Here is a 26,324-nt window from a genome sequence, read left to right on the forward strand (position 1 = left end):
GTTTCCAAGCTGGTGATCAAGTCTGGTTGTATATTAGCAAAGACAGAATGCAAGGTGAAGGTAAGAAGCTAAAGCTAATAAGGTACGAACCTTTCAAGATACTTGAGAAAATTGGTGAGAATGCTTTTCGCCTTGATCTACCAGCTTACATGCACATCTACTCAGTCGTTAATGCAGATAGCTTGAGACTATTTGAACCTTCATTAATCGAATATCCTGAAGAGCAGAGTCAATTTCCTTCTATTGATGATTTTTTGCCTGAATATCTTAATGAATTGCAGGAAGATACAGTTATGGACAGGAAGGTAAGAACTACCCACAGAGGGGATGTTGAATACCTCAGGATTGGACTCAAAGGTTCAAAACCAAGCAGTGCAAAATGGATAGAAATTGAGCAAGCGAGGAAGCAATACCCTCACTTGATTGATGCTTAAAAGAAAACCAACTTTTGGTGGTCCAAAAGATTTTTCAGTGGGAAGGCCATGATTCGAATTGGATCCTAGAACACTCTCTAAGTTTTCATGGCTGTCTCAAATTATGCTAAAAGATTCAAGTCCTAGAAAAATAAAAGCTATTAGAAGGAATCCTCATAACAGTGGTAGTTGTGGCCAGAGCAGAGCAACGAGGACCCTCGATCGAGCGCGCAGACCATTGGCCCATGGTAACGTGCACTGGTGAAAACTGGAAAAAACAGAGGCCAAATCAAGAAACAGGGGTGGTTTCTGATACGCGTGCATATTGCAAGGCGTCCCCCTCAGTGAAGGAAAGCCCCGAAGCACTCAGACCCGAAATCGCTATGAAAAATGGAAAAGTAACTACTTCGGTTCCGTAGCGCAGGATTCCCCAAACCAGCAAGATATCGAAAGGCTTCGAGGCGGTCAGTAGTTTTGACTGAGTCCCACCTGATGCCACACATCGAGCGACACGCATCCAGTGGATGAGAGAGAAAATTGTCTGCATCGAACGGGTAAATATTGTGCGACTTGTTCGCTCGATATAAAGGACGATTGTAGGATCTAGGGGGCCCAAATCAACGGCGGAGATACATCCCGATGACTGACCGGATTTGACAGGTCAAAAATCAAGATGACAGGGGATTTTAAGTCTGACGTGGATGATGAGTTGGCAAATGATTCATGATTCATGGGCGGTCTTGAAGAAAACGGAATTAACAGCCATTCAAAAATAATTCAAGGAATCTGACACCCAGTTCATTGGGAAACAGGTGGCCACTTCCTTGCGAGGTGTTACCCAGTGATGATGACGCAGAGCAAAGGAATTCGAATGGACAGAGGTAAGGAAACCAGAAGGCCGGGAAGCAAAAATGAACAATCAAAATAATAGGCTGGCTTTAAATCTGTGACCTGACAAAAGCAAAAAGAAAAAAACAACACAGAGAGGCAGAAAAGAATTAGCTAGATGCAGGAAGCTAATAGTAGAGAACAGAGAGTAGAAGCCAAGCTAACCTGAAGGCAGCATCGAGCCAGACAGAGCCAGAGAGAGTCAGAGAGTCTGTGTACTCCTTTGAAGGCTTGAGAAGTTCAAGAAAGCTCCTCGGCATAAGCCTATCGTACTACTGTGACCCTCAGAGGTCAAGTTCAGTAAGGAGAGTCTGTGCACTCCATTCCTACTGACTTCATTCTATTTAGTGAGTCTTGAATCGAGCTCAATGTTGTAAAAACTCTGCTTCAAAACTTAATAAAGAGGCCACCACTGAAAGGCTGGACCAGGAGACATAGCCCAGGAGCATTGGGTGAACTCCTTATTAAACTTGTTTTGTTTACATGTTTGATTGTTATGTTTTCTCTGATTGCCTTAGTTTCTATGTATTCTAGTAATCTTATTGATCTGTTGCATAAGTAACATAGGCACATCCATGCACATGAGTCTGTAATACCTTTAATTCTTTTTCCTAGATAAATTTCAGATTAGTGCATAACATTGAGAACAACCATTCCCAAAATAGCCAAGGCATATGACGCCTCAGATCCATTTACTTCACTTTCCCTGTTACCTTTCTCATGATTGTCCTGCCATTGTCCATTTACCCCAATGGACCCAATGAATCCAAGCAGCACTCATACTTTTGCCTTCAGTTTCCCTTACACATGCACCAAGCTTCATCTAGGTATTTTCTTACCTGTTGGGCTTCTTTCGGCTCTCCTTGAGCCCCACTAACTTTCCTCTTTTCCCAACTCCAATTCCCAAGACCATAAAAACATGAAAGGAAAGAACAAGACAAACAAGAAGAACCCATTAAAACCCAATAGCAATATGACACCACAGAAAAAGTGCTATGGTCATACATTAGACATAAGCAAACCACAAATCAAGCATAAACAAATCACAAAATATCAAAAGCACAAGACTAACAACATACACCATGACTCAATCCCATGGTTTCCCATTGCTTCAAAGGAAAATATCAACCCAATCCTTCTTCAATATTTCATGGTAGTCTCTTTTGCCATGCAATCCCTACGTCGTACTGTCATAAACACATAATTGTTAGTGTATAAATAAACATAACAATACACCGGTTACCTTCCTTTGTTGTGCCCAACACACTAACCTATAACTGGACTCATACATATATCATCTCTTAAGGGACTCCATTCCCTTGACGAATTCAACCATAGTTGAAAACCAACTTAATATATTTGTCAAAAACATGTTTAGGAATATAACACATATCCACATAATATCAGACAAAATCTAGGTCAAGAAGACTTCTTGTATTCAAAGAATTCATTCGTTTGGAATTGCAGTTTCCAAACATAGCCAAAGGAATTCTCAACCAATTCTTTTCTTTTACCTTTACCTTGCTGCAATTGAGTCTTACTATGTACTGTCACATCACCCAATGGATAGTTATACCAAAAAATTAACTATTACCTTGTCATGCTAATACCAAGCATGTTGCCATGCAACTATTTACACATGTCAGGCACATGTCCCAAGGATCAAAACATCATGTCTATTAATTGAAATCAACTTTTTCCAAGACTAAAAACCATGTCATAATCAACTAACAATCATTACTCATGCTACTATAACTAGCACCTACTTACTCTCAAATGCATATTAGTTGTCTCAGCACATGTGTCAGTACAACTGTCTTAAAACAAGATCATTCCTTCATACAACTTATAGACACATACTCATACCATGCAATTAATCAAACACTCAAACAACAAATAGATGGCATAATCAAACATTAAAACACCAAGTAGACGACATAATCATACTAACACCTCAATGTATATGAGGGAAGGATATCTTGTTTGCACAATCAATCTAGATTAGCACGATATAAATTCGCAACATATCAATTAAAACATAAATAATGTCATGGTATCCATAACAATAACTAGATAACATGCTCACATCATAAATTCATGCATAACAATCACGTATGCACAGTCAGTCTAGATTAATATGACATAATATCACAATATATTAACAGATACATGTGGTCATAACTAATCATCTGCATAGTTCAATCCAAATTATAAAAAAACATAATAACATTAAGATCTTAGTTGCAATGACCATACACATCATGCATGTGACCACAACACATATAAAAACAAGTTACTATCCTTCATGACTAATCGATGCATGTACATGTGATCACACTGATTAACTAACATTATCATACATGTAACCACAACAACAATAAAATGACAAGCATGTATATAACCCCAATGCATATAACAACCATCAAATAACATGCCCGTCTGCCCACCATACAAACCTGTATGATGATCTGCTCTTACCTAGATGTCCAATTCTACAAACTCACTCTAATGATCTGCATCTCCTACTCTATATTAGCCAACACATTAGCATCATAACAACCAACAACATCACGATGACACAAACTCTAGAAAATGGCCTCACAATGTATGCATAACAACATATAGACATTGACATGCATAACAAATTCATAAGTAACATGCACTCATGATGACCACATCTAAAAGCAATGCCATAAATTTCCACATTGAAAACACAACTATAACAATGACCATCACCATGCATACATAACAAGCGCATATACAACCTACATGCATTCATGACAAGCAAATTCTTCCCATCCAGTCCAAGTGTTGAGCCATGCTCTGATACCACTATGTGGTATCAAATATCACACAAAGAGAACAGAAACCAAACACCACCCAAAAATAACGAAACCATGCTCTGATACCACCCTATAACACCCTCCTCCCACATTTACCCAATTTAATTGGTCCACTGGGGTAAACATGTGATGATAGGATAATATGATGTGATGCAACTCCCCATGTACAGTTAAGGAATTGGAACTAGCAAAAAAAAAACCAATATGACCTTTCACACATGCTACAAAACCTTTAGGGACAACCAACCCTTCCAAATGACCAACCCCTAAGGTAATTTGACATCTCACTGATCTACACCCTCAACCACTCCCATGACAAGCCATGCATGTGGCCAAGGCCTTCTAGTTGATCCCACAGAAAGGCATGGTAGTGACTGTGGAATTTTTCATCTAGTTCTGAGCCAACAACCGAGGATTTTGTGCCACTTTTCAGGGCCAAGACTTAGGTCACTGCCCAAAACTTCATGAAACTTTAAGAAATGATAAATAACAATGGAATGAGGTTACTAATGCAATAATTGGTACAAGTAATTTATTTGACCCCTACTAGCCATGACATGCATTTCATCAAACATGTCACAAAATAACAACATATCTGAGCATTGGGGTCTCATACTTATCTGATATTTGTAAAGAATCATTTTTTCCATATCACAATAGTTGCATTATCATCTATTAGGTCATATATTCATTGTACATTCATTTACTAATCAAAACATGATGAGAGCCATACATCAAGTCTGTCATAAAATATATTTATAACTAGCATGTAACCAACATAAATATTAAGGGTATAACAACCATAAGAACCACATATGAATCAATACATTTACGCATGAAATATGAAGGATAAGTATTTCTTATTAATGAATACAAAATCCAACTAGGTTTAGGACTTCCACAAACCACCAACCATAGATTGGATGAACTAAGTCTTTCTTTCAACCAATCACCCATGTGCCATATTCCAAGCATGAATGTGGGACTCAAAACAAAACCAAACCAAACCAGGTTTCCTCAGGCTTTAATGTAATCCCCACTGGATCACTAAGCCCTAAACAAGAATGGATGCCACTGGATTTCTCCACCTACATTGTGAGGAATTTTCCTTTCACCTAGGCTCTAGGCTTTACTGTATATCCCACCATACAATGGTCGAGGATTCCTAGGCCTAATCAAGACTCCACCCTCCAAGATTTACCATATATCTCGTTATTCACCAATTAAGGATTCCTAGGCTTGATCGAAGGCACACACCTCTAGGCTTTACTGTATATCCCTCCATTCACTTGTTGAGGATTCCTAGACCTATCAAGGAACAGAAAATATGACTTTGCTAGAATCCCAGTCCGAACTAGGGATTCCTAGGCCATGTGTTCTTTCTTTCAGAGATAACATCACTTAGTTTCTAAACCATCTAACAATCTAGCTTAACTAAATAAAAGAGGGCTCATCCCACCATGGTTATTCAGAAATGGAAAGGAAATGTTCAAGAACACTGTCACATCTAGAAAAACTCATTCTAGTGACAATGAGAGAACCAAATACACACATGCATGTACCATGCATTCCCAATATAGCAAGGAAATCACACATGCAAATCGATACCTGCAAATAATCCTGTTGTAACTGCTAGATGTTGCTCTTCCTTGCCTGATCTTTGCTTTCCTTTGCCTTCTATGTTCTTCCTTCACTTTCCTTGTTCCAATGCTAGAGTTCTCCAAGAAAACTCTAAGTTTCCAAGGGTGTGAGAGAGAAAGAATAGAGAGATCTTCAAAATTGAACTCACAAAATGTTACCAACTGATCCTTAGAAGCCTTTTCATCATTGGGCCTCTATTTTCTTCATTTTTCATTATTTTCCTTCATTTTCCTCCTGACATGCAACATGTGACCTTTCACCTTCCTTTTCTCCTAATTTCATTTATTTTCATAAATAAAATTCTAGTTAATGCCTCGTGCCCTTCCAAAGCCTTTCCAATTTCCCTAGCCATAATAAACCAATGAACACCTGCTAGGATGTTTTTTTCCCACCATTTAGCTTGGAAAACGTGTCCCATTACCTTGGTCTTATTTTTTCCTTTATTAACTTTATTACATGAAATTTTGACCAATGTTGTTACATCTTTTTTTTTTGGTAGATAAGCACCCACGGGGGATTTGAACCAGTGACCTATCTCAAGAAGTGCTTTAATAGTGCACCCATTCACTGTCAATCCAAAGCCCCGTCGGCACAAATGTTGTTACATCAAGTACATTGATTTGATTATTTATATTACCAATAGGGAAATATCATATAATAATTTAATATCTAATTTTATTTATGATTTTAAAATTAAACTATTATTATTATTAAAATTATTTCCACTTTAAACTTGTTGTTTTTTAAATAAATAATAAAACTATAACCATATATTTTTGGATGATTCATGTATTTATAAAAAAATAAACTAAAAACATGAAATACAAATATTACATGAAATTATACATAGTACCAAATTGTGTAATAATATTTTAATAAATAAACAACATATGAATATAACTAGCAATTGCACCACATGTTGCAAAGGAAACACCGTAAGGCAGTTGCATAGAGGAAAGAAGTAAACATTGTATGCAATTTTGTTTCTTTACTAGCGTTTCTTTTTATCATATGTTATGTTTCATGGATATTCCAACCAAGCCAATATTCCATAATATGTTCAAAATGAAGGTAATGAAAAATGCCTTAACTTCAAAGGATTTATGAAAATGCTCTTCATTAAGATTCAAAAACTGTTTTAAGTAAATGATTTAGATCAAACATTTCATAGCATATGTAATCTCATATCACCTTTAATTCAAAATTCAATGGATAATAGTTTTGTTAGAAGGGATTCAAGATAATGTATGTTTATTTTGAGTAATTTTTTATGTCAATTCCAGCATGTTGTCAAAATTCTTCTTTTGTGATCAACAATATAGAATTTTGATGTCGTATTTTTCTTTATTTGAGTTGGTGAAATGTAACTTATATTTATTGAACACCCTTTTTCTCTCCATGGTTGGTAACCTCTACTCATTGATACCCATGCACTAACTCTCATCCTCATTCTCCTATCAAGTTCTTCCCAACCAATATCCATTCTACATAAAAAAAAATAGCATTACCAGAAGCTCTATTATTCAAGATGAGATTAGGTGGTTAATTGTCCAAAGAATATAACTTATGTACAATTGTGCAATACATCTTTACTATTTGTTATGTGTGGATTTTTTCTTTCTTTGCTATTATGATGTAAATCTCACACCTTATTTTTCAAGAAATGGTTGTTATCATTGGTAAATGTGCTTATGCAAAATTGGAAGCTTCTGATGCATCAAATTTTATTCATAGAAATAGATAGTGGGAGCAATAGTGTTAATTCTCTGAGGGGCTTGCATTGTGTTTATGTAGCTTTGGATATCAATCTTTTTGCATAATCAAATTAATGAGTCTTCTCAACAAGGGATTTTATTATGGAAGATACATTAGAGAAGTACTTGATTGATATGAGCAAAAACAATTCAAAAATTGTGACGGCTCATCCTTTTTGTTTGACAATTTATTTATGCTGATATTTTTCCATTGGTTGATTGTAATAGGACCTAAGAAACACAGCTATATCTAGAAACTTGACAAAATTATATACATAAGATGATGAATACAATCATTTGTGCATTGATGGGCACGTGTTTGTCTTGGATGAAGAAGTTGGACTTATTTGATAGTTACATAATTTTGTAAAAGTAGAGATTAATAACATATTTGAGCCATTTCTAAGTAAATAGATCATATGGATACTTTGCCATTGGACATCAGAAATAGTTTTGTTTTGTTAAATTTTGGTCAAAATAGGAAAAGGATGTTACTACATCTTCTCTGACCCAAAATTGGTTGATATTTCATTTGTACCTTTCAACCTACAGGGAGTATGGAATTCAGGAAGAAGCCAAAGCATATCAAGATATCAAGTACACATGAATAATTGTTCTAGAGACATGGAAATTTCCATTTTGGATTCCTTAAAGGGATTCCCATCCTTCCAGTCTCATGATTTGTCTAAGAAGCCCAATTTTGTATGGAAAATAATTCCGGAGTTGGATGAGAAAATGAATGCTCACCAAAAACGAGGATTTGAATTATTGTGGAGAAAAAATTTTGGTTCATTAATCCTAGATTAAATAGAGGAATCATCTCGTAGGGATTGTGTTGGAGGTTTCATTATTTCTCATGCTCCTGGGATCGGAAAATCACTCATGATTATCAGTTTCCTACAAAATCATCTAAGTTTATTTCTAGTTGCAAACCATTAATCATTTCCCTCAAAATCATGCTCCACACATGGTAAAAGGAGTTTAAAAAGTGGAGTGCTAACATTCCCATTTATATTTTGATCCCATTAAGTGACTTCACAATAGGGGAGTCCCATTTTAGAGGATCAGTAATTTATATGTCATGTAAAGCACCCATCAAATAGGTCTATAATATTTATAGCATAAAAATGCTACATGAGTGGCATAAGAAGTAAAGTGTGTTGATACTAAGCTACTCTTTGTTTTACACTTTCACCCATGAATAAAATGCCAAAATATATGAAGAGACAAAGTAGATAGGAAGGTACCTTACAAGGAGTCCAAGTTTTTTATGTCTTGATGAAGGCCACATTCCTTAGAGTCACAAGTCAAATATTTTGAATTTATTAATGAGAGTGAATACAAGGCTTCAAATTCTACTATCCAGAACTTTGTTTCATAACAGATGTATGGAACTTGAAAAAGAGAACTACAAATCAATAACGACACCAAAAATTTATGTGTAAGTTCCCTTGCATCTGATACCTAAAGATAAAATTTTGTTTTGGCAATAGTGGTGTGAAATTTTAATGTAGTAATGGATGTTAAATCAAATTTACAGATTAAATATAGTTTCAGTTTTGAGATTCCATCAAAATAAAATATTTTAATGGTCAACAAGAATGGATTCCTTAATTCAAGCTAAATTATAATCATGAATTTTTCTAATGATAATTTTCTTCAATTTTTTTTTCTTCATAATTTTCTTTATTTGAGTTGGTGAAATGTAACTCCATATTTATTGAACACCCTTGTTCTCCCCATGGCTAGTAATCTCCACTCATTGATACCAATGTAATGAACTTCATCCACATGGTTCTATCATGTTCTTCCAATGAATATAGCTTATGCACAAATGTACAATACATCTCTATTATTTGTTATGTGTCGGTTTTTTTCTTGCATTTCTATTATGATGTTCATATCACACCTTATTTTCAATCATTAGAGAATTACTTGATTGATATGGGATAAATTGTCATATATCTCAACCAAATCACATTGTGTGTATGTAGTTTTGACAAAGATGAGAATGGAGAGAGCCAAGCTAATATCTCCTTGGCAGAAGGGTTGCCACCAATCAGATCTCTTGAGAGGGAAAGGAAAGATGGGAAAATTTGGAGAGAGATTTGGAACAACATAAGGCTTAGTTGGATCCTTGTGAATAGAAGGGGAAAATAAATAGTCAACCTTTCAAGCTAGAGTCTTTTAGGAGGAAAAAACATTGGCCTACTGACAATGATTTCCTTTTGTTGACCAGCTCCATACTTTCTGCTCATATAATTCTGCCTTTTGGGGTTGTTCAGGGTACCCTTGTGATGAAGTGCAAAATTTCAGATGATGGTGTTGGAGATGGTTCTCATATAACTCTGAAGTTAACTGAGCTTGGCATACGGTTGGAAGACATGGGAGGTGCACATGTGAATGGAAGGAACAATTTGATCATCCTTAAAAGATCTCTAAGTTGCCACAAAACGATGAATTACAATAATGCTTTATCAAATTATCATCAATTTTTGAAAAGGAAAAGTCAATTGAAGGTTGAGAAGATGAATAATGAAATATTGATTTTTACAATTTGTGTTCTAGGTGGAATTACTGCATTTTTCATTAGTTGTTTAGCTATTCTTTAAGAAATAAATGGTTGATGCTAGTGTTCTATGACTTGCCTCAAATACAGATAGAACTATAGAGACTTCGTTCCCTAGGAATTCATCAATCTTGTGCAACATCTCAATCAAAATTATTGAATTTGAAAGAGCTTGGCATAGAAGGGTAAATGGCTTACGTTCGTTGGACTATTTTTGCTCTTTTTCATCTGTCTTGTGGGTTCAACTTTCAACTTGTGCTCTTCTGTATTAGGTTACTTGCCTCACTGAGGTTGCTAAACCAACATTTACCTTGCTTTTATTCATGTCATATATGATGTTTGTGTTAGAATATCTAATTCTATGCCTCATAGCATATTCACTTCTTCCATGTTATCATCATCAGATTTGGTGACAAGTATCCCTGCTTACATGCTTGGTTTATCAATCAAACTAAATTGAAATGGAAAATTGTCATATGTCAACCAAATCACATTGTGTCTACGTAGTCTACCTACACAAGAGTACATAGGATGCTAAGAAACATGTGCACACTTCCAACTGGGATTTCTAAATCTGAGCCAAGGATTGGTAGTGAAATTAGATGTTTTGAAGACAAACCAAATTTGGAGAAGTAAAGGACCCTTGACTATGAAAAACTTTGAAATCTACTATAAAGGGTTACTTGTAACTTGTATATCCTATGAGAAGAAGAAGCACCACTCGGTGACTGAAAATTGCATGTCATCATTCTCAAAGAGTTGAGACAACTCTCATTCTAATAAAAACTTATGGATTCCTAATATGAAAACATCCATATTAAAGTTAAGCTACAATGACTACTAAAAAAAATGCAAAGGACCAATATTTACTAGGTGAAGGAATCTATTGAAGCAGAGTACTCTGTATTTTATGTGATTCATGAGTAATAAGTGGACAAATTAAAACAAAAAAAATTCCATTTTTTATCCATAAAAATACAAAATTTTCTAAAACATTTTTAAGCTGAAGAAAATGACATAGAAAAATGCACTAAATCCAAATCATCGAGATGATGCATGTTCAAAAACTTCACTAGAATGTATTAATCACGAGTCTCATCATTCTGAAAATGTTGGTTTCATTAGGTTTAAACAATAAATAGGGCTTAAATGCACATGCACATGTGTGTGAGAGAGAGAGAGAGAGGGAGGGAGATAAATAGCTTGATGACCTTGGTGAATCATGACAGAGCCCTTCATACTATAAAATATAACTTTCATTTGAATCAGGATTATCCAATAACAACAATTTACATTAACAAGAATGCTAGACTTAAAGAAGGTGTGATAGGTAAAGTTTCATCCTTATTTGACTACATATGTTCACAATGGAAAGGAGAAAAAGAATGAATTGGATGAAATTTCAAAATATTTGCATATTTTGGATACTTTAAGGGATTCAGCCTTGAAAACTATGATGTATCTTGAACTAGAAATTCTAATTTTCACAAACTATGCCATGGACCAACTGAATAGTACAATGCAATTTCTACAGCTATGGATGAAATAGAAACATCAAAATATGTAAAATAATTTTCCTTTGTATTTCCTAAAACAACATTATCCGAATCCTGTTTGGAGCTAGTATGCTCTCTTGAGGGTTGATCTATACTCTTTTTAATTTCCTGTGTAGGTTTTGAAATGGACTGAACATTTTTGGTTGTTGGGGAACTACCTCTAGGATATGGAGCCACTAGTATCTCTAAAAGGGGATAATTTTACGGACTATTAGAAGTCGTTCGTTCTCAGATCAAATTTAGGCGATCATTGGTCTATACCTGTTGACTTAGCAAGTGCCAACAATTCTGATGGATTTACTTGTGCACCCTGAGATAGTTTAGACACATATTACAATGTTATTTCTGATTTGTCCTCAAAATTATTCTTTATATGTATATACAATATTTCTATATTCTTGATTCTTGACTACTGCCATCTAAGACTAATAAACAAAATTCTGGCTAGTTTACCTGAAGTTGGTAGATTGTGTTGCAATATTTATATAACATTCCCATTTACATTAGAAATATAGAATGCATAAAATATTATTAGATATCATCCTATAGATCAAAATGACAAAAAGGATGGTAGGTGGTGCCTTTCTGGGCAGCGGGGTGTCTAAAAGGGTAGCCTGGTTCCTTATGTAGTGTCTTTCTTCACTATACTATTTCATGTTTCAACATTTTAAAAGATGGATTAGAATTTCAATAAAGAAATTCATCATTCAATAATAATGCACTATTGTCCTCCATGATGCTCTCCTTTTGTTATCTCCAACCTCTTCTTGATTTGAGACAAATTTTCTCTTAATTATCTTAATTTTACTTCTTGTTCTACCACCCTTATCTTCAGATTGTGGAATTCACTTTTCACATTTTTTTAGTCAACTTCCACACCATTCTTCCCCTTCTCAAGGTTATTATCACCATTACATTGCAATTTATTTCTAACAAAAGACAAATAATCAGAGTAGACTGTGAGTAGGAAAAAGGCACTTGTCACAACATGTATATTGTTCCATTTCTGCCAGTACAATAGTCCACCTGAATATAGAGAACACTCCTTCAGTCCACTTTGTGATTATTTATCAATATAAAGCATAGGTGTAAAATGTATTCATGAAGACAAATCAATTCCAAGATAAACAAAACTGGTGTTATTTGTACATTGTCTCCATTATTCTGAACACATCCACAAATGTAATTCTACTTCTTGTTCTACCAACCTTATCTTCAGATTGTGGAATTCACTTTTCACATTTTTTGAGCCAACTTCCACAATATTCTTCCCCTTCTCAAGGTTATTCTTACCAAGACATTGCAATTGCTTGCTAACAAAAGATAAATAATCAAAGTATATTGTGAGCAAGAAAAAGGAACTTGTCACAACATGCATATTGTTCCATTTCTTCCAGTACAATAGTCCACCTGAATAAAGAGAAACACTCCTTTAGTCCACTTTGTGAATCTTTATCAAGATAAAGCATAAGTGTAAAATGTATTCATGAAGACAAATCAATGTCAAGACAAACACAATTGGTGTTATTTGTACATTGTCTCCATTCTTCTAAAGACATGCATAGATGTATTACCAAATTTTTTGTTTGTATTATTGCAGAAATGCTAGGTTTTTCCCACCCCTACCTTGCCTGAGGAATTTATCACAAACCACATATAAATTTCAATTGTCTGCTAAATTTATCATGCAGACCAAACTGTCCATTTACCTCCTCTGGTAAAATTCTTGCATCTTCTAGAGCTTTATGAATGCACATTGAAACTCCAAGTCCATCAGAGTGTGGATCAGTCATGTGGAAAGCATCACAAGTGACAACCCCACCAAGGTACTCGACTACTATGGGAGCTCCTCGCTTTATTACATGTTCAAGACTTTCCATAACTTGGTTTTGGAGAAAATCCCATGTTCTTATAGTGTGAATTGTTCAAAGTATGAACTGATATTTTAAATATCATTTGTATCTAAATCAAACCCAATTTTTCCATAACAAATGACATTTGAAAAAGTTATTTCATAAAATGGGCTATGCCATGTAGATAGTCCCTTGAAACTGAAATCATTGGTAACAATTTTATCCTAACAGGCTAGACCATTCAAATTAGTAAGTGGGATCAATGACAAGGATAGAATTTCATTGTAAATATGATGCTCCACTATGATTAGTATTGTGTATCTTATAATTTCTGAAAACATTAACACATAAGAAAAATGCATGGTTGTTGAGTTCATCTTAAGCTCACCATCATGCCAACAACTTCAGCCATGAAAAATCCATCACAATCTTTGTCCCGTGGTCTTGATGTTGTTTATGGGTCATGATTCCTCTATGAAAGAGCCCTAAGGGAAATAAATCCCTCCACTCTTGCCAGAAAAATGGTATCATTTGTGCCACCTTAAAGCATGATGTCTACTTCACCTCTATAAATATGGTTTGCATTTGTGTATAAGCATTAATTTGTTGTTTCACATGCTACCGAAATTGAATAGGTTGGACCCATCAACCCCATATCCATTGCCAACAATGTAGATCCCATGTTTGTAATTGTCTAAGGAATGAAAAATGGCATGATCATCAGAAGTCACAACAGCCCTCAGAATCACAAATGGTGCATTAGTTGTGGTAGATTGTATTGAGGGAGTTTGTGTCCAGACCAAAAATATTATGTGTCAAGCTCTCGGGGAAAGGATTAAGCCCATTCTTACTCTCAATAAGATTGATAGGCTCTTCCTTGAGTTACAAGTTGATGGGGTGGAAGCTTATCAGACCTTATCAAGGGTTATTGAGAATGTGAATGTGGTCATGGCTACTTATGAGGATGCTATGCTTGGGGATGTTCAAGTTTATCTAGAGAAAGGGATAGTTGCATTCTCAGTTGGGCTTCATGGGAGGGATTTTACATTGACAAACTTTGCCAAAATGTATGCTAAGAAGTTTGGGTGCGATGAAATGAAGATGATGGAGAGGCTATGGGGAGAAAACTATTTTGACACTCATACAAGAAGATGGTCATGCAAGAATTTAGGCTTACCTACCTGCAAGAGAGGCTTTGTTTAGTTTTTATATGAGCCCATAAGGCAGATATTCAGTGTTTGCATGCATTAAGTGAATCTTGAGGTATAAAATGGGCCTCCTAAGGAAATTATAAAATAATAGTGGAAATAATAAAATAATATTAGATTCCATCATCAAATTTTAGAGGGAAAAAAGAAAAAAATATTTTTCAACTCTTATTTTCAACTTATTGCCCTATGCTTTTACTCAAATTTCGAGTAGAAACACTTGTAAGATGTAGAATTTGATTCCTCATTCAAGAAGTATGCATGTTGGATAATTTTGATGGACCCTACTACACAAAAAATGAGAAATACATGAAAAATGTTATTGCAATCACATTTTTTGATGTATTTCTCATTTTTCATGTAGCAAGGTCCATAAAAAGTATGCAACATGGGTACTCCTAGGATGAGGAATTAAATTTTTCACCTAATGAGTAATCCCTCTTGAAATTTGAGTAAAACATTAGGGAGATATGTTGAAAATACGTGTTGAAAAAGTAGTTTTATTATTTTTTTAATCTTTTTACTTTTTTACTCCAAAAATGGTGAATCATCCCCCATGGTTGACATCATCATCTTGAATCCTACTGGTTCTTATAAAGTTTATTTCAGTTGTACATTTTTCTTATGAGACTCATTTTAGACCTCAAATTTCCCCTAATAAAGGGTAACAATGATCAAATATGGCCTTTGTTGCAGAAGTTTGGGATTTGTATGAAGAATGAGGGAAATGACCTCGCAGTCAACCCAAGCATCTATTCTCCAATGAATTCTTCACCTTTATTCCATTCATTTTAATACTAGAATTTTCCTTTAAAAACTTTTTGATAACATTAATCTCTGCCAGATATCCTATCCAGGTTGAGGTTGCATGTGAAATGATATAGTTGACCTGCATTGTTATTGAGGATATGATAATTTGTCAAGCCCCTATAATAATAGTGTATTCCCTTATTATTATTGTTATTGTATCCCATTATTGTTATTTTTGTGCCCATGTTGTCCCCATATTGTTATTATTGTACCCCATAGAAGCCCACTATTGTTATTTTTGTGTGCTTACATTATTATTGTTAAGTCAGCTTTGACTATATTGTGACCCCTTAGACTCCTATATATAGAAAGGAGGTCTTGTCATTTGTATCATCCAAGAATTGTTCATTTGTGTAATGTAAAGGAGGTTTCCTCCTCAAAGAGGATGATTTGAAGTCTTTGCTCTATATTTTCTTCTATTTTGTGAGCTGGTTGCATAACAATTGGTAGAAGAAAGACCCATTACTTTCGAAAATCATCCAACCAAAAGAAAGTATTTACACAAAGATATTTATGAGAAGGAATTTTTTTTGGATGGCCTTAAATCTGATATTCAAAGTTTGTGGTGGAATGTTTGGTTTTCCAACAAAATAAAGTTGAAACAATTAAGACCTCATGTCTATTACAACCTTTATCCATTCCAAGTCAATGTTGGGAGGAAATTTCAATGGATTTTATCACAGGTTTACCCAAGTGTAAAGGAAAGAGTGTCATCATGATGGTAGTTGATAGACTTACCAAGTATGCACACTTTTGTGCATTATCTCATCTCTTTAAAGCCAATACAGTTGCTACTTCATTTATGGAAACAATTCAAAAGCTACATGGAAACCCAAAGATGATTGTAAGCAACAAAGATCCCATTTACGCTGGAAATTTTTGGGCAAAATTATTATCTTGTCTACGTACTCAGTTAGCTCATAGCTCATCGTATCATACTGAATCTAATGGGAAAATTGAGATAGTGAACAAATTTTTGGAAGGATATCTTTGTTGCTTTGTATATGATAAATAGACATAATGGATCAAATGGTTGCCTTTGGCTGAATGGTGGTATAACACTTCCTTCCATACTGCAGCAAAAATGACCCCATTTATGGCACTTTATGGATATCATCCACCGTCCATCACATCATATTTAAGAGAAAATTCTAAGGTTCAAGCAGTGGAAGATCACATCGAACATCAATATTAAGTTCTCCAACTCTTAAAGGATAATCTCACTTTGGCACAGAATAGAATGAAACAACAAGAATATCAACATCGTAGTGAAATAAGTTTTGATGTAGGTCACTGGTATTTCTATGGCTACAACCATACAAACAAATGTCCCTCAAGAAAGCTATGAAGGATAGTAAATTATCACCAAAGTATTATGGTTTGTACATGTTGTTGCAAAATATTGGTACTATGGCATACAAATTGGTGCTTCCTACAGCTTCCCGAGTGCACCCAGTTTTCCATGTTCCATGCTTAAAGAGGGTTATAGGTGACAAACTCCCAGTTCAAATAATATTCCAGAACTTGATGAGGAAGGAAAATTCATATTGGAACCTGAAGCAGTCACAGAAACAAGAACTTGATAGCTACGAAATCGATCAATTTCAGAGTATCTCATCAAGTGGAAGAACTTACCCGCTGAATATTCCACATGGGAGGATAATAATGTTATACAGAAGCATCCAAAACTACTTAAGCATTGAGGACAATACTTTTCTAAAGGAGAGGGTCATTTTAGGCCCCTATAATACTAGTGTATTCCCTTATTATTATTGTCATTGTAACCCCTTTTTGTTATTGTTGTGCCCATGTTGTTCCCATATTGTTATTATTGTGCCCCATAGAATCCCACTATTTTTATTTTTGTGCCCTTACATTATTATTGTTATGTCGGCTTTGACTATATTGTGACCCCTTAGACTCCTATATATATAAAGGAGGTCTTGTCATTTGTATCATACAAGAATTGTTCATTTGTGTAATGTAAAGGAGGTTACCCCCTCGAAGAGGCTGATTTGAAGTTGTTTCTCTATTTTGTCTTCTATTTTGTGAGCTGGTTGCATAACATAACTGGTCATTAAGAGTTTGAAAGTTTCAATAAAATATTAAAATCGTAATAATTATAAAAACACTAATAATCCTTTTAAAAAAATCAAAATCATTGACTTCCTCTGGTAAATTCGTGCATCTTGCAGAGCTTTTTGAATGAACATTGAAACTCCAAGTCCATTAGAGTGAGGATCATTCATGTGGAAAGCATCACAGGTGATAGCACCACCAAGGTACTCGACTATTATGGTAGCTCTTCACTTTATTGCATGTTCAAGACTTTCCATAACCTAGTTTTGGAGAAAATCCCATGTTCTTATAATGTGAATTGTTCAAAGTCTAAACTAATATTTTAAATATCATTTATATCAAAATCAAACCCAAATTTTACATAACAAATGGCATTTGAAAAAGTTATTTCATAAAATGGGGTATGCCATTAGTATTTCTTATCTAAAGGTCCATTGTGATTAGTATTACTTATCTTACTTTCTACAAACAGTAACATAGAACGAAAATACATAGTTGTTGAGTTCAGCTTAAGGTCACCAACACACCAACACCGTCAACCATGACAAATCCGTCACGATCTTTGTCCCATGGTCTTGATGCTATCTTTGGGTCATGATTCCTCCATGAAAGAGACCTAAGGGAAATAAAGCCACTCACTCTTACCATCCCAATCGCAACTTTGTGCCACCTGCAAGCATGATGTTTGCTTCACCTCTATGAGTATGGTTTGTCACAGTGTACAAGTAGTAATTTTCCATTGCAGACAATGCTGAAATTACCAGTTTCTAATAATGTAGATCCCATGTTTTTAATTGTATAAGGAATGAAAAATGGTGTGATCATCATAAGTCACAGTGACCCTCAAAATCATAGATGGTGAATTAGTTTTGGTAGACTGTATTGAGGGAGTTTGTGTCCAGACCAAAAATTTTCTACACCGAGATCTCAGAGAAAGGATTAAACCCATTATTACTCTCAATAAGAGGATTTAAAAAGTTCTACACGTATTTCTTTCCAACAGTTCTGTTTATAGAGAGAGTTTCTGATATGCACTGCAATTTGGAATTCACAAATCAGAAGAATCATAGTCCAAGTACTGTGACAGAGAGCTCCAACAATGGTTTCATTTTGTTATTCAGTTCCATACTTCTTGCTCATAAATTGTAACACGCATCCTCCCACATCTACCCACGTTCACTAGAATTCTCGAGGTAAACATGAGCCAAGGGGATACTATGATAAGGCTCAATGTCCTATATGACCTTAAGGAAATGGAGTTTTCATAACTAGACCTTTGTAACACCACCCTCCCACGTCTACCCAAGCAATCAGCTAGCCAAGGTAAACATGTGCTGAGAGGCCACTATTATATGATTCGACCTCATAAGTCATGTTAAGGATGTGGAACTGATGAAAACACACCATACTAACATTTAACATCAGCTTCAGGACCCTTAGGAACCAATCCAACACTTCATACAACTTTCCATTGGGTCCCACTAAACTTTTAGACAACTTAAGCCTATGTTGCTCTCATGCTATAGGCATGACAGCGTCAAGAAACCCAGAGTTTCTCTCACGTACTTTCCTGCCAATGTCTAGAGACTCATTTAGTCAGTGCTATGGCAATGTCCCTGGGATTTGAGCCACTTTTTCAGGCGCAAAGCCCAGGTCATTGCCCAGAATTGAATCACATCTTCAAAATAGTAAAATAACATGAAAATGACAGTGAAAAAGAAATCACTTAAATGAGACCTTGACTGGAACCCTACTAGCCATGATAGGAATTTCCTCAAACATATCACGAATATGTAATATACAAGTTTAAATAACATATCTTAGCATAAGGGTCTCATACTTATCTGAGATTCACCATGAAGCATTGATGCCTCAACACATTAATTGCCATTCCATCCATTAGACCATAGATACATTTTCATTCCTATACAAGTAAATACATGATGAGAGCTATACATAGATGTTGTCATAAAACATATACATAGCTAGAATAATAGGGACATAAATACCCATGAAATCACAACCATATAAACCACATATAATCTATTATAATACTCATAGAAATACAAGGAGAAATAAACTTTCATTAATGATGCAAAATCCAAACCTGGGATGGGACTTCCACGTTCCACCCAACCGTAGAATGGTTTAGCCAAATCTCTCTTCATCCATTCACCCCGTGCCATATTCCAAGCATGAATGTGGGATTTCATAGAACACATCAATAAAAACTCATTCAAGGCTTCTAGAGGCCATCCACCTCAACCCATCAAATAGTGATTCCACCTCACGGTCAAATATCACAAAACCATTATCAGATTGGTCTCTATCCAAGCCTTCCATGGCTTTTAGAGAATTTTTCCAACCAAGACTTCCAATACTAGTAATTCAACTCACAACTTATATGGGGGTTCCAGAGTGTTTTTCCAACCAGGGCTTCTAAGACTAGTAATTAAACCCACAAAGGCTTCCAGAGCATTTTTCCAACCAAGCTTTCCAGGACTAATAACTCAACCTAAGATGTTACAAGGCTTCTAGAGCATTTAGCCAACTAGGGCTTCCAAGACTAGTAATTCAACCACCGCTGAGGAAACATGAGAACCAACCAAAATAAACAATTAAAGTAAACATGTAATCACCATGGCTATCGAGGAAATGGAAAGGCTAGGGAATCCACTATCAATCTAGGAAATCCTCCATGCCAATGACAGATCACAACCAAAAATCCACATGTGTATGTCATGCATGCCAAAACTAGTGAAGGAAACATACATGCAACTCGATACTTGCAGGTAAATTTGATGTAGTTGCTTATCCCAATGCCCTCTTGTGATTTCCTTCTCTTCCTTTTCCTTCCATCTCTAAGAATCCAAGTATGCCACACCCTCCAAGAGTGCTCCAAGAAAACTCTATGTCTCCAAGAGTATGAGAGAGAGAATAGAATAGAAGAGGGCTCCACCAAAACCTGTCAAACACTTACCAACTAATCCTCAGAAGCCTTTTTATTAATGAGGCCTCTATTTTATTCATTTTCCATTACCTTCCTTCAATTTCATCCTCACATGCAACATGTCACCTTTCACCTTCCTTTTCTCCTAATTTCCATTATTTTCATAAATAAAATTCCAAGTAATGCCTCATACCTTTCTGAATCCTTTACCATTGCCTTTTCCAATTTCCTTAGCCATAATAAACTGAATCAACACCCACTGGGATGTTTTCCACCCACCATTCATCTTGGAATACATGTCCCATCAACTGTGGCATTATATATATATATATATATATATATATATATATATATATATATATATATATATATATATATATATATATATATATATATATATATATTTACATGGAATTTTCACCAGGGTTGTTACAAAACCCTCCCCTTGGGGAACACCATCCTCGATGTTCAATGACACCTATAACCAAAAAACTACTTGAAAACAAAACATACTGCCCATGGAACTTTATAACACAACTTGTTGAAATATTTATAATGACCATCTATTAAACATGACGAACATATCGTTTACTGGAGCTTTATAACACAACTCATTATGGTATTTACAATCCACCTATACACATTTGATTCAACCAGTAAATAATCATACTATCTATGGAGCTTTATAAATCCAGCTCGATACAAAACTTACAATAGTACACACATATACACATGTACATTTTCTCAACTGATAAATAAAAGGATATGATGACTACATCTGCAACAAGGGAATCCAGAGGCTCACAACTCCACCCTTAAAGTAATACTAGGATTCATCTCCTTCCTGGGAAGTCTAGAATCCATTGCAAATTCAAATCTGCATCCAATGTCTAGCGCCATAATCCCGCGCCACTTTTCCTCTTAGTGAATATTTACCGACACATTTTTCCAGGCGCACTCCCAATGTGCATCTAATTCCATCTGGAAATGCTAATGACCAAACCCAATCCATCCTCGGTCTTCCCTTCTCTGCTGCACAATCCCTTGGGAAATTCAATCACTCCTTTTGTGTAGTCACTCACCTTCCAAGTTTCACTGGCACCCCCATCCCAGGCATTCCATCCCTTGGAAATGCTTCTTCGCATCATAAGATACAACAACCAAGGCATATTCCTGCCTCAAACCATCATACTAGTCATAGCATTCTCATGGAAATCAATGGACATTATTGGTTACTAGTGTCCCACAATCACCCTACTCTTGAAGTTCTTTACTAGCATATTTCTACCTGTTCTGATTTCTTTTGCTGTTGCTGCTAATTCTTGCAGTCGATTTCAACCACCCAATTGGGCATGTTCATGCTTCCTGTACCAAGCCAATAACTTCCTATAGATTTAAATATAAATTGAAATAACTTCAAATTATACCTCATTGGTAGCTCTTCAATAAGGTACACTTGCAATTCTGTTCACTTCTGTCACAACAAGTCAAACTAACATCTTGAACAAATCATCATTTATAAACATATCATATCAGGTTAGCTCAAAACACAACTGTCATATATCAAAATCACAAATTACATGTAACCATCATAAACCAAAATCATAGATCACATGTAATCATCATAGACCAGAATCATAAATCGCATGCATAATAAAACTGAAATAAAATATTGATACCTATCCTTTAATAAATCCCTGAATTCTACCTTTGTCTTTATTCCATATGCACTCCATATTGGTTGCCACACCTGAAAAACACCCAATGCCTTCTCCTCAACCATGTGCACATACACATAGTGTGCATCACACCCATACAACCACATATAACGCACAACACCATGAAATACATGCATCTAGACCTAGTGTACAACACAACAAAATACATACTCCTACGTCTGGGGTACGACACAACACAACATGTATACATACCTAATGTACATCACAATACATACATTCACATGCAACATGAGACACCACAAAATGCATACACATACACCCAATATACAACACAACTCATACATGTATACCCGATGTACAATGCCACACAATACATGTACCCACACAGAGTACAACATAATGAGTACACATGTCATAATACCACAACTGCACAATGCACATACATAGTACTACATGTACACAACACAGCATGTACGACATGCAAACAATACCACAAGTACACTAGTACCACATGTGCACAGTACCACCTGTACACTACAACCACCTGCACAATGTATGCACAACATCACATGTACATGACACCACCTGCACAATGTGTACACAACGCCACATGTACAATACACCACTTGTACAACGTATACACAAGACCACATGTACATAGTACCACATACATGGCATGTAGATGACACCACCATGTGCACACAACACCACTTGTACATCATGTACACAATGCCATGTGCACACAACACCACTTGTACACTCATGCACACAACACCATATGTACATAACACCACATGTACAACGTGCATGTAACACCACATGTACATAGCACTTGATATCCACCATGTACATAGCATCATCTGTGCACATCATTTCATATCCAAAATGCACAGAGAACCATATGCACATAACGCTACATATACATCATGTGCACAGTACAATACGTACACAACACCGCATATACAACCTATACATAACATTGCATAAACAATATGTACACATGCTATATACACACAACACCGCATGTGCACAACATCACAGATGCAGCATTTGAAACATATACAACATATGCATAAGTAGTAGTACCACACATCCCAACCACATTGTTTTTACCAAGAACCTTGCTTTCAGTGTCTCCTCCATGCTTGTCCCAACATGCCGCAAAGCACACTACCTTCATTTCATTGATGTATCGCTCGGTACGACCTATCCATAACATAGACATGGGCATAATACAAGCATACAAATCAATTCATATCCACATGATATTGACCTCATATATTTGTGATTGCTACTCTTCCCACTTTATTCCTGATAGCCCAGGAGCCTCTTCATACCATTCGCTTGCATAAGCAATCATTCATTTGCAAGAACGATCCCTGATAATCCTGTCAGACAATGACATAGATACAAAGATACATAGATATATAATCATTAGAATAAACAATCATCATCTTGTTGGACAACGACATACATACACACATATATACATATAAACTTTTAACATCAAACACCCATGATCCATGACGAACCTGTTAGATACGACATACGTACATACATACATACATACATGTATACATATATAAACATCAACATAATCATGATCATAACATAATTACCAGATATCAAGGTCAAGGTTAAGATAACTCCCTTTATGTATGCATATCATGCACAACATTACGAAGAATCGTTCCCTACATAGCCAAGGCATCTCACACCTGAAATCCATTTACTTTACCTTCTCTGGTTACCTTTCTCATGTTTGTACTACCACCATCCATTTACCAAAATGGACCCCACCAGTCCAACCAACTGTCATAATCTTACCTTCCACTATGATTACTCATGCACTGAGCTTCATCTAATTCTTACATTATGTGTTGGGTACCACACAACTCTCCCCGAGCTCCATTAAATTTCTCTTTCCAAAACACTTCCAAAGACTCAAAACATAAAAGGCAAGCCAAGAAACAACAAGAGAAGACCATGAAAACCAATATCATAGACAAATTGGCATGGCCATGCACAAGATGCAAACAAAACCACAATCAAGCACAACAATTAACCAAAATACGAAAAGCAATCAACATACACCGTAACCCAATCCCCATGGTTCTTGGTGCTTCCAAAGAGAAGCTCAACCAAAGCTTTCTTCAATATTTCATGGCAACATATCTTACCATGCAACTCCTTGCATCATACTACCATAAAGACATAACTATCATTGCATAATTAAACATAAAAATAAACCAATTACCTTACTTTGTTGTCCCAAGCATGTTGCTTTCAACTGAACACATCCACACCATCTCTCAAGGAAATCCAATCCTTTCATGGATCCACCTATAACTAAAGACTAGCTAATATACCCATCAAATAAATGTTCATGAATATAACACATATCCACATAATGTCAGACAAAATCGAGGTTAAGAAGGCTTCCTATATGCAAAGCACTCATTCGTTTAGAATCAAGGTTTCCAAACATTGCCAAAGGAATTATTGCCCAATTCCTTTATTTTACCTTTTTACCTTGTTACAATCGAGGCTTACTATGCACTGTCACATCACCCAACTGTTAGTTATGTAAACACATCAACTATTACCTTGTCACACTAATACCAAGCATGTTTCCTGCAACTGCTCACACATGTCAACCACATGTTCCAAATGTTAAGACAATCATATATACCCATTTGAAATCAACCTTTACAAACAATCATGTCATAATCCATAGTCAACTCATAGTCATTAGACATAATGCTACAACTTTCAACTACATTCAAGTACATATCAATTGTCTCTACACATATGTATTAGTACAATCATCTAAAAGAGGAGCATTGGAACACATACTCATATTATGAAATTCATCAAATATTCAACCAACTTGAAAACATACCATGTTAAATAAATCAACTAGACGACATAATAGACACCAAATAGATCTCACAATCAAACATTCAAACGCAAAGTAGATGGCATAAGCAAGTTCATACCTTAATGTATCTCAGGGGAGGCTATTTTGTCTGCACAATCAATCTAGTTAGCATGATATAACTTCATGAGATATCAACTCAAACATAAATATGGTCATGATATCCATAATAGTCACTATCTAACATGTTAACATCATAAAATGATAAACATTATCATTCACACATATGTAAAGTCAATCTATATTAGTACAACACCATATTACAAATATGTCATCTCATACCTGAATATCATAACCATAGCCATCTACATGGCCAATCCAACTTAGTATGATAAATATACATCAATATCTTAATGTAATAATCCTAATCATCAAGATGACTATCATATAACAACAACAAGTTAACCTATAACATACTCATCAACAACATATAACATAATCATCAAGTTATCTATCATAAAACAACAATAGAAATGCTTACAACCACAAGTTACTATCATTCTTGACTATCTGACACATGCATATGAATACAATCAACTAGCATCTATCATGTATGTAACCATAAAATTAATAGAATGAAATACATACACATATCCATAATGCACATAACAATCCTTAACCTACATACCTGCATGCCCAACATGCAAACTTGTATGATGACATGCTCTTGCCTCGAGGTCCAATGCTGCAACTTCACTTTGATGATCTACATCTCCTGCTCTATCTTAGCCAATACATTAGCATCATAACATACCAATATGACCATGATGACCTAAATTGCATACCATGACTTCACAGGGCATGTTTAACCTACTATTCATGCATAGCTATAACCAAGACCATACATGCATAAAAATTGCATATAGACATATAACACATGAGTATGAAACAATATACAGATCATTCTAACTAGAGTCCAGTCATCAATGCATGACCAAATCAACTACACAAACCATGACCTCATGCATGACAACAAATACAACCACATCACGTGCACTTGATAACATGTGAACATTGACGTGCATAAAAATTCATAATCAACCATACAAAACCTGAAGACATACTCCACACGACAACACCTTCAACCTTCACATGGCGGCATCACTACAACAATGATCAACACCATGCAAATGAAGCAAGCAC

At 35.5% G+C, this 26,324-nt stretch overlaps 1 pseudogene; it reads left to right on the forward strand.

Annotated features, from left to right (window-relative positions):
- Positions 1 to 658: 658 nt before the first annotated feature.
- On the forward strand, positions 659 to 10,151 carry LOC149251875 (putative F-box protein At2g36090; annotated as a pseudogene).
- Positions 10,152 to 26,324: the final 16,173 nt, after the last annotated feature.

The sequence above is a fragment of the Pinus tabuliformis genome, chromosome 7 (genome assembly GCF_031772625.1).
Source record: "Pinus tabuliformis cultivar Carrire ecotype Pingquan chromosome 7, CPIR1, whole genome shotgun sequence".
Taxonomy (NCBI): domain Eukaryota; kingdom Viridiplantae; phylum Streptophyta; class Pinopsida; order Pinales; family Pinaceae; genus Pinus; species Pinus tabuliformis.